A 10,580-nucleotide genomic window follows, 5' to 3' on the forward strand; every position below is an offset into this window, starting at 1 on the left:
GGGTTTACATTATCCCTTGTACTGCTTTTTGTAATTATTGGGTTGGAATTGCATCATTTTTTCATTGTATATTATTGGTGTTTCTGACTCATATGCTCTATATTACCTATGTGTGGGCTTACTAATTCTCCTATTGAGAATCCTGTTTACATGGACCTAGGGATATAGCCATCATTCTCAGTGAGGGTGATAGTTGGTAGCAGGTGGGTTGCTCCATTATGAGCATTGTATTATTTGTGTATGTGTCCCATTTGTGACCGTTTTTAAGAATTTTTGCTGTTTGCTGTGTTTAATAAAATTTGTATCATATATGCTATGTCCTATCAGGGTGATCCCCTGCTCATGGCCTATTTCTTTCTCTCCTTTTTGTCAAACATATGTACTATTTAGGTCTAGGTTGGATCCCATTAATTATCCTTTCGGTGGTGCCCCCATTTCTTTGTTTCTAATGGAGGCAAGCTAGGCCTGCAGTTCTTTGTTGTGGGATCTTTTGTGACCTCTTGGATAAGTAGTTGTTGTGCTCTTGGGGTAATTTTGGTCAGCTGGCCAGTACTGGGAAGGTTCACCACTATTCTATTTTTTCGCCATTTATGGATAATGGCTTTATAACCTTTTCTAGACGGATAGACCTCAATTACATTGCATTTGTTTCAGAATTTCTTTGGATCGTGGCATAATGTATAGCTTTTGAGGTTCTTTTGATCTACTTTACTTTGTCAGGCAGGCAGTAATCAGGCCTGAGTCTGGCAAGGGAATTTGAACTCCGCTTCCCAAAGATTTGATAAACCGCACTTAATTTATGTTTTAAGGAGGGGGGACAATCGCTTTTTCACACAGGGCCATGTAGGTTTGGATTTCTTTTTCCCTTAATAATGCAGACCTTAATTTCAAAGTTGCATTTTGTGTTTTCTTGTGTTATCTTTGTCTAATATTTAAAGTTGTTTGGTGATCTGTTAATTGTGACAAACCTGTAAAATAATAGGAAATAAGGAAGGGGGAAAACACTTTCTCACAACTGTAATTAGCATTTTTGTTTCTATTAGAAAAATAGAAAGCAATAAATCTAGGATATATGTGGCTGGCAATGTAAAATTACTTACATCTGCCTAAAGGAAATTAAACTCATCAGCCCTGGGTGATTTTCAATTTTTTTTTGTTTTTCTTCCTCCCCTTCTTCCAAGAGCCATATTTTTTTTTTAATTTTTCTGTCAATTTAGCCATATGGCTATGATCTCATGTTTTTGCTGAGTTTTTATTCATGCAAAAATTAAGCTGCATTTAAGCTGCCTACAAAAAACAATTTGTTTAGTTTTTGCTGCGTTTTCATTGCTGCGATTGTGTCAGGGTACATTTATCTCTGGTGCATGCTGAGAAAGTTCAATGCATATAAATATAATCTGATTCAACTTCATCTGGTTTTGGCATCAAAAGCGTACAAAAACCTGATACCTGCATTTTTTTCAGCATTTTTTGCACTATCCATTGCTTTCAGTGGGTGAAAAAAAACTACTGAAAAGAGTGAAAGAAGGGACATGCTGCATTTTGCAAAAACGCAGCTCTTTGACAAAACAGTCAGGAAAAAAAGCAAGGTATGTGCATGAGATTTCTGAAGTCTCAGACTTTTGCTGACACTGTGAAATGGAGATGAAAATTTACAAATAAATGCTGCAAAAATGCAACATGTGAATATAGCCTAAAGATACTGTCACACTTAGCGATGCACCAGCGATCCCGACCAGCGATATGACGCGGTCAGGATCGCTGGTGCATCGTTAAGTGGTCGCTAGTGAGCTGCCACACAGGCAGATCTCACCAGCGACATCGCAGGGGACGGATATCGCTACTTACCTGTCACACTAGGTGATCCTTCGTCCTCCCGCCCGCGTCCACGCTCGTCGCTCGTCTCTCCACAGGAAGCGCCGCAGGAAGCTGACGACGAGAAACAGTCCTGGACGTTCTCGCACGATCAGCGATAACCAGCGGGGGAGCGGGTTGTAGGCAAGTATCAGACTTAGCGATATCGCTAAGTGTGACAGTACCTTAAGAGAGATCATCTTTTTGGGGGACAAATTGTATTTTTGAAAGACACCACTAATTCTACCACATAATGTATTGGAAAACAGAAAAAAAAAATTCTAATTGCAAAAAAAGTGAAATTCCACAATATTTTTTTGCTTTTATTTTATACCATGTTCCCTATATGGTAGAACTGACTTGCCAATATGATTCTCCAAGTTAGGCCATGTGCACACATTGAGTATTTGGTGAGTTTTTTTTACCCCAGTATTTGTAAGCCAAAACCAAGAATGGAACGGTCAGAGGAAAAGCATAAGGCTGGAGTCACACACATAACGAGAAAAAAAAAAAAAAAAAACCGGTCCCATTTTAACGGTACGAAATCGCACAAAGAATTCTTGTCCAGGGATCCGTCTGTCATCCCATTTTCCAGCGATGATCCGATTTTATTCACATCTAAGCATCAAATTGACATCCAATGCCTGATGCTCTTTCCTGTTGACCTGGAGAAGTCTTGTGATTAAATCGCAAGTCACACGTGTGGTGCGCTTTCAATGCGATTTTTAATCGCATCCATAGACTTGCATTGGCGAATCCGATCCGAAAATCGGTGACAATCGCAGCATGCTGTGATTGTCTCGGTCCGAGGAACGGATGCAATAAAAAAAACGCATGATGGGAGCAGCAACATAGAATAACATTGGGACGAATGCAATGCGATTTTTTTATCGCATTGCATTCGTCTGATTTTATCGCTAGTGTGTCCCCGGCCTAATTGAGATATTTGCACCACTTCTGCATATTTCTCCCACCCCTGGTTTTGGCTTACAAATACTGGGGTAAAAAAACTCACCAAATACTGGATGTGTGAATGTGGCCTTAGGCCGGGGTCACACATGCGAGAAAAATCACACGTCTCGCATCTTAACACCAGGCACTGCCGCCGGGACTCGAGACCGAAGTGTGCGGCTGCATGTATTTCTAAAGTATACAGCCACGCACTCCAGTCCTGAGTGCCCGCGGCAGTGCCAAGTACTAAGATGCGAGACTCCTGCGAGTTTCTCACAAGTGTGACCCCGGCCTTAGAAGGAGTACGCAGGTAACCAACATGTATAGCTTTTTTTTAATTTAAGTGGTGACATAAAAATCCAAAATGTTTAAGAAAGGTTTTTTTTTTGCTATTTTCCGAGATCCGTAAAGTTTATATTTTTCAGGATATGGGGCTGTGCGAGGGTTTTTTTTTTTGCCCTGAGCTGACATTTTTATTTGCACTATTTTGGGTTATATATGATGTTTTTATAATCTCCTATTGCAATGTTGCGGCGACAAAAAAGTGCAATTCTGACTTTATTTTTTTTTGGTTACACCGTTTACCAATTGGATTAATGCATACATTAATTTGATTGACTGGACATTTATGAATGCAGCGATACCCCAAAGATGTGTATTTTGTTTTTATTTTATTTTCAATGGAGCAAAAGGTAGGTAATTTTTGTGGTTGTTTTAATTATTTTAATTTTTTTTTTTTTTTTTTTTACTAGTCCCCTTAGGAGCGATCTTCCGAGTGCTTGGGATATATATAGCAGAAATCATGATGTTCTATGAACACCAGTCACTGACTGGCACTCACAGGTGAATGGTAATGTCAGGCACGGGGGTCAACAGAAGACCCCTGGCTATCATGAAAGCCCATTGTCACCCAACCCCACATCAGAGATGGACAGAAGGATTTAACAGGTTAAGAGCCACAGTTGGAGCACTGCTCTACTTAAGGGGGCTTTACACATAGCGATATCGCTAGCAATATCGCTAAAGCGTCACCGATTTTGTGACGCAGCAGCGATATTGCTAGCGATATCGCGATGTGTAAAGGCCCTTTTACATTTAGCGATGCACCAGCGATCCAACCAGCGATCCGACCCGGTCAGGATCGCTGGTGCATCGCTAGTGAGCTTTCATACAGAAAGATCTCACAGCGATGCAGCAGCGACGCAGCGCACGATACTTACCATTCACACACAGCGATCCTGCGTCCTCCGGCCCGCCTCCACGCGTCGCTGGACGTCACAGCAGGAAGTCTCAGCAGGAAGCGCCCGACGAGAAATGGAGCCGGACATTCTCGCGCGATCAGCGATGGACAGCGGGGGAGCCGGTCGGAGGTAAGTATCACACATAGCGATATCACTAGCAATATCGCTATAACGTCACAAAACCAGTGACGTTTTAGCGATATTGCTAGCGATATTGCTTAGTGTAAAACCCCTTTATACTTACCTCTGACCGGCTCCCCCGCTGGCTATCGCTGATCGCGCGAGATCGTCCACATCCTGCTGATGCCGACGAGCGACGCGGGCGGAGGACGTCATCATCGCCGCGTCTGAAAGGTAAGTAACGACTGCTGCTGCGTCGCTCACTAGCAACCATTTAGCGATGCACCAGCGATCCTGACCGGGTCGTATCTTTGTCAGGATCGCTGGTACATCGCTAAATGTAAAGGGGGCTTTAGGGCTGTTAAAGGCTTGTGATGGATGATTAAATCAGTTGTCTTGTGCCAGAAAAGATACTGTCTCAGCATGCTAGCCTGCATTAAAGACAGGAACACGACATATGTGTCGTGAAGAGGTTAAAGTTCATGATATCCCTTGAGGATCAAAATAAATGCAAAGTTCAGTATTGGAGATTTTAAAATTACTTAGTAGTTAAAGGGAGTTATGAGAAAAAAACAAATAAATAAAGCAAATTTTTTAAAAAAATTATCAATTTCACCTTTATTTCTAATCAACATTATGAAGTTTTCAGTCTGAACCAAAACATACTGCCTAAAAGGTAAAATCCATAAAAATCTATATAAACATTTGGCATAAATGTTAAGGGAGTCTGTGAGCAGGTTTTTGTTATGTAATCTGAAGACAGCAGGAGCTAGAGGCTGAGACACAGATTTCAGTGAATTGTCATTTATTAATCTGTGTGCTGTTTTTTACTTACACTGAAGTGTTTATTACTAGGACATTATCACTGCCAGGTCTGATGCTCAAGCGCTTGCTAGTCTGACTCATCACTCACCTGTGATGAGCAGCTTATTGTTAATAGACAATGTACATAAAGAGCTTGGTGAGAGAGGGGTCAGCTTTCTGAGTTCAGCTGCACCCAGTAAACTAAGTGACGCATCTTTGGAATCAGGGTCTCTTTTCTTACATTATGCATCTCTCGTGAGGTAACAAAAATCTGATGACAGATTCACTTTATGAACTTTCCTGGTGTGCACATATCAAACATATTGTGAACTATCACAAAATTGACATAGATCATTCTAATTTTGCTGCTTGTGAACATATCTCAGAGCCTTTATAAAAGCCTTGGCAATGAATGCAGCAGGTATTTTCGGGTGATTCTGGATAGTGAGAAGATTTCAAAGCTCATAGCTCAGCAACACACATAGGGAAAGAAAGATTGGGCAAATATTGGACAAATATTCCACGGCACAAATTAATCAAGACTAGTATAGGGCAGGCTCACTGTATGCGAGTCTTGCTGCAGTAAAAGGCACTGTTTCGTTGAGATTCGCAGAAGGCTTAATGACTTCCCCACTTCTTCCATGTAGCGTGTGCCTCCATGCATCGAGCCAGAAAACCTACTGCGGTCATGGGCAGGAGTAGCATTTTTAGCATACTTTAAAAAGTGTAGCTATCTACAAGGCTTTTCTTTTTGGCCTAGGCAAACAATAGGGGTTTTAAAAAATTTTGCTAATCGTTAATTACAGTGTTGTGAGAAATGGAGGATAAGAGAATTAGTGGCAACAGTTATGGATGGGGTAATGTTAAAAAAACAATTATGAATGTGGGTGCCACAATTACCGCCAACACCACTGGTACCAGCCTTCTGGATTGTAGTGATACCAATCATATAGGTCACAATTGACCTTTTTTTCCTCTGAAAAGAGTATTACTGGGGAGGAAGTGGAGGATGCTACTGTACATCACCCATCTCTATCACTACAGAAAGAGGTTAGCACTGACGGTAACAGTCCTTATCGCCCCTATGGAGCGGAGCTGCGTGTCAACCACCATCCCAGCAGCAATGCAGTGGCAGGGCAGATGGCCCGGTGTCTCACAGCACCCATGCTGCAAGATAGAGTCCCCATGACTCCAGACAACGCTGCCCCACCAGCACAAAACCACAGCAACAATGGTCACCAAACAACACCAACTGTAAGATGCAATGAAACTCACCTCCATCAAGCTCTTCAGTGAGAGCAGAAATGGGCTAGACCCCTTACTTTGCAGTCTCCTGCTAATTAAAGTCACCTGTGCCAAATGGGAGGAGTGCACATCCAAAGAAAAAAAAAAGGACAGATCATGTAATATCCTGAGAAAAAAAGAGTGGATATCATCTCCAAAAATCATACAATCATCTAATGGCACTAATGTTTTGATAGTGTTTATTCCATTTTCCAATAATTGTGCCAACAGTTGTTGCCTCTCACCAAGTTGCTGGCCTATTGTTCTGTTGCCCATCCCAGCCTTGTGCAGGTCTCCAATTTTGTGGCGGATAACCTTAGGCTATGTTCACACACTGCGGATTCACCTGTGGGTTTTTCCACGAGGATCCGCAGGTAAAGCCGCAGGTAAAGTGACCTGCGGTTTTCCTGCGGTTTGGCCTGCAGTTTTGCCCTGTGGTTTCACACCTCTACTATGTTAAAGGTGTGAAACCGCTGCGGAATCCGCTAAAGAATTGACATGCTGCGGTTTGTAAACCGCGCGGAAAAACCACAGCGTGAGCACAGCGGATTTGTAGTGCCATAGGCTAACATGGTACTGTACTGCAGGGGCAAAAATGCTGCAGAACCCGCAGCATGTGCACAGAGCCTTAGACAGCTCTTTGATCTTGGCTGTTGTGGAGTGATTGATTGTGTGGCCAGGTGTCTTTTATACAGGTAGCAAATTCAAGCAGGTGCAATTAAAACAGGTAATGAGTGCAGAGTAGGAGGGCTTCTTAAAGAAAAACTAACAGGTCTGTGAGAGCCAGAATTCTTGCTGGTTGATAGGGGATCAGATATTTATTTCATGCAATAAAATACAATTTAATTAAGTCAAAATCATACAATGTGATTTTCTGGATTTTATTATTAGATTCTATCTCTCACAGTTGAAATGTACTTACAATAAAAATTACATTTGCAGGTGGGAAGCCTTGCAAAAACTGGCAGTGTATCAAATACTTATTTTCCCCACTGCATCTCAGAGTAAGCTCACCCAAATAGATTACAGTACTTTCTCATATACTGTATAGAAGATGTACTGTATGTCTCTCTCTCTCTCAGCTACAGTTCACATTTTGGCTATTCGATCACCAGCAGCACATTCAACTCTGCTTCATCCAGCGGACCGGCACTCCCTCAGGAGTCTGTCACTCCATGTAGCTACTTTCTGGTTCTGAGTTACTAATCAAGACCCTGCAGAGCTGTCCTTCCCAGCTACATAAATATCTATATTATACCGTCTCCTCTCATTATGTATATTTCTGCCCTTATCACATTGTGCCCTTACTTGTTATGTATCTGATTCTCTTGTTATTTTTTGTTGTTTATAGCACCCTGTCTTTATTTCATAGCATCCTCTCTTTTTAGATATAATAAAATCACCGCCGATGGAGCATGGGTATGGCTCTTTGCTAATGAAGGAGGCTGATGGACTATTCTTCTGGTCAGATGCTTCTTCATTAGTAGTCATTTTATATCTAATAAGAGTGGACTATGTAAGAAAGATAGGGAGCTATGAATAACTATGAATATTACTTTATAATACAGTAGTATGGGTGCATTGTGGAAATTGACCTCGCAAATTAGAAAATGTAAAATTATTTTTTTTTAAATTACAACTATATCTGTAACAAATCTAGCAAAAATAGGACGGTGACTAAAATACATGACATTTTTTCAAAGTTTAGAAATGTAAAATTAAATGTGAAATTTAGATTAGTTTCAACTATTGCTGCTTGTTGCCTAATCTTAAAGAGGCAAGTATTACCATTACCTGATCTTTTATCATGTCCTATCTCATTTATAAAAAGGGGCTGCTTCCTTTCAGACATCTTTGGGCTGTACTGTAGTTAAAAAAAAAAATCGATAAACAAATAAACTGAGAATGTACCCTCCCTAAATCCTACTATTACTAAGATTTTGTTGTTGGTCTGCAGTGCTGACATCACATCAACTGTGCTGAAACTAATCACGGAGCTCAGCGACTCATGCCGTGTACATGGGCAGAGCTACTGAGCTTAGGGTACCGTTACACTTAGCGATGCACCAGCGATCCCGACAACGATATGGATCGCTGGTGCATCACTAAGTGGTCGCTAGTGAGCTGCCACACAGGCAGATCTCACCAGCGACATCGCAGGGGTCGGGGGTCGCTACTTACCTGTCAGATGAGGTGATGCTGATGTCCTCCCGCCCGCGTCCACACGTCACTCGTCGGCATCACAGGATGCGCCCAACGAGAAATGGTCCAGGACGTTCTCATGCAATCAGCGATAACCAGCGGAGGAGCGGTCGGAGGTAAGTATCAGACATAGCGATATCGCTAGCAATATCGCTATAATGTCACAAAAACCAGTGTCGTTATAGCGATATTGCTAGCGATATCGCCATGTGTTACGGGGGCTTTAGTGATTGGTTACAAATCAGTTGACATAATGTCAGGATTGCAAACAAACAAGAATGACTGGGGCAGAAGAAAAGAGCTGGTGCTGAACCTGGGCAGATAAGTAATGATCAGGTTGTTTTATTATAACTATTGCAGCATAATGCTTAAACTTTTGGACAGGGGAAAACCCCTGTAAGATCAATGGTAACGGGTACTCTGGGCTGAAAAAATATCTATCTTACAGCAAGCAGGCAAATTACACTAGAATCTCGTTGGCATGTGACTGCAGGTCTGTTAACGACAAAGATACGGTCATGTGACTGCTGACTGTTGAATCTTGACAATATGCAATTCAATCACTGCTTACTCATGCTACTGACGCGCCACAGGTGTCGTGGGATACTCGGTACCGGGCCCGTTCACTTCAATGGGAAATGTCACAGTGGCAGTGACCTGGTCCGTGGCCCCGGGCGGTCATGTGAATTTGGTGTGTAATTAAATGAGAATAAAGTTTATATGTGAAACAATCAGGGAGACCTGCGCTGAAGGGCTAAACAGAGGCTGCCAAATGGACAATTCTAGGTCATAAGCACCACTTAAATAAATGAAGTGCCGATACAGCAATAATGCAAAAATTAATACAACGTACTAATGCACATAAAAAATGGTAATAGCATAAAATAATCCTGAATCAGACAGGGTGCTTGAGCTACTTAAATAGTGCCTATAAATACCCACGGTGGCTGAAAGATTAACCCTCCTCCTGCCTCCTGATAGAAAGAAATGGAGTAATCATATAGCAACACTCTGAACCTGGTATAAGAAGATTTGATGACAAAAAGGGGGGATAGCATTAAAAAATAGTGTTTACTTACACAATAAAAAGAAAATACATCTTTGCAAAAAGATGAAAGAAAAAAAAGCACAAAAGAAAAAAAGGGGAAAAAAAGAAAAAAGAAAAAATGAAAAAAATGAAACACTGAATACATATATTAAAAAAACCACCTGTGAATTAGTTTTACTTTTATTAACAATTGGCCACTCATAGCAACTTAAAATGTAATTGGAAAAATATTGTGAAAAAAAATTTTTGAATTTTTTTTTTAAAAAAAATTCTATTTGATTTTTAGATAAAAACCACCCCATTGAACCAAATTTTAAAATACCAGTTTATATACGTGTAGCAAACGCGTATGGACTCAAGCAGAGTCCCAAATAATAATACATAAAAGTACGTATGGTAACCTGCAGGCTCACCTAATAAAAAACTTTTCTAAAAACATGCATGATTGTGCAGATAATTATGCTGCAGGTTCACAAATAAAAGGTAATAATATTAATTTCAGTTTTCTAGCCTGCAGGATCAATAATTTAAAATTCAACTACTGAAAAAATTGGAAATAAGTCAATAGTAGCAAAAAAACTAAAAAACTAAATGTGAACCATAATACTTTACTGAAAAGCATAGATTTCCAGCTCCTGGTTTAGGCCTTTTGGGGCCAAACAGTCAAGAGTATAGATCCATTTTGACTCAGCCCTAGACATTGCTTTGATAAAATCACCACCTCTAGGGTTTTAGTACACCTTTTGGATGGCACAAAAAATTGCACCCTTCGCTGATTTGTTATGGAACACATTAAAATGGTGTGATAGTGGGTGACCGTCATACCCCTTTTGAATGTTAGTTAGGTGCTCTTTAATGCGAGTCATTAACTTCCTTTTTGCATAACTTGCTACAAGGACATTCAATATTATAAATAACCCCTGTTGTGTAACAGGAAAGATTTTCCTTAATCAAGTATTCCCTATTAGTCCTTGAGTCTGTAAATACGGACCGGCGAAGTTTCTTGAAACCTGTAGTAGTGCAACAGAAGTAAGTGCCACATGGTGTGAATCCTGACTTTTGGTTACCTAAAATTT

General features: G+C 40.8%; 1 long non-coding RNA gene across 2 annotated transcripts in view; it reads right to left on the reverse strand.

Moving 5' to 3' along the window:
- Positions 1 to 6,320, reverse strand: part of LOC141100996 (uncharacterized) — a 418,065-nt gene extending 411,745 nt beyond the window's left edge. For both annotated transcript variants that reach the window (XR_012234839.1, XR_012234840.1), the window contains exon 1: positions 6,246 to 6,320. This is a non-coding gene — a long non-coding RNA (uncharacterized lncRNA). The remainder of the gene's footprint in view (positions 1 to 6,245) is intronic.
- Between the last annotated feature and the right edge of the window lie 4,260 nt (positions 6,321 to 10,580).

This window comes from Dendrobates tinctorius, unplaced genomic scaffold, assembly GCF_039654945.1.
Source record: "Dendrobates tinctorius isolate UK_male_01 unplaced genomic scaffold, ASM3965494v1 ptg000011l, whole genome shotgun sequence".
Classification (NCBI taxonomy): domain Eukaryota; kingdom Metazoa; phylum Chordata; class Amphibia; order Anura; family Dendrobatidae; genus Dendrobates; species Dendrobates tinctorius.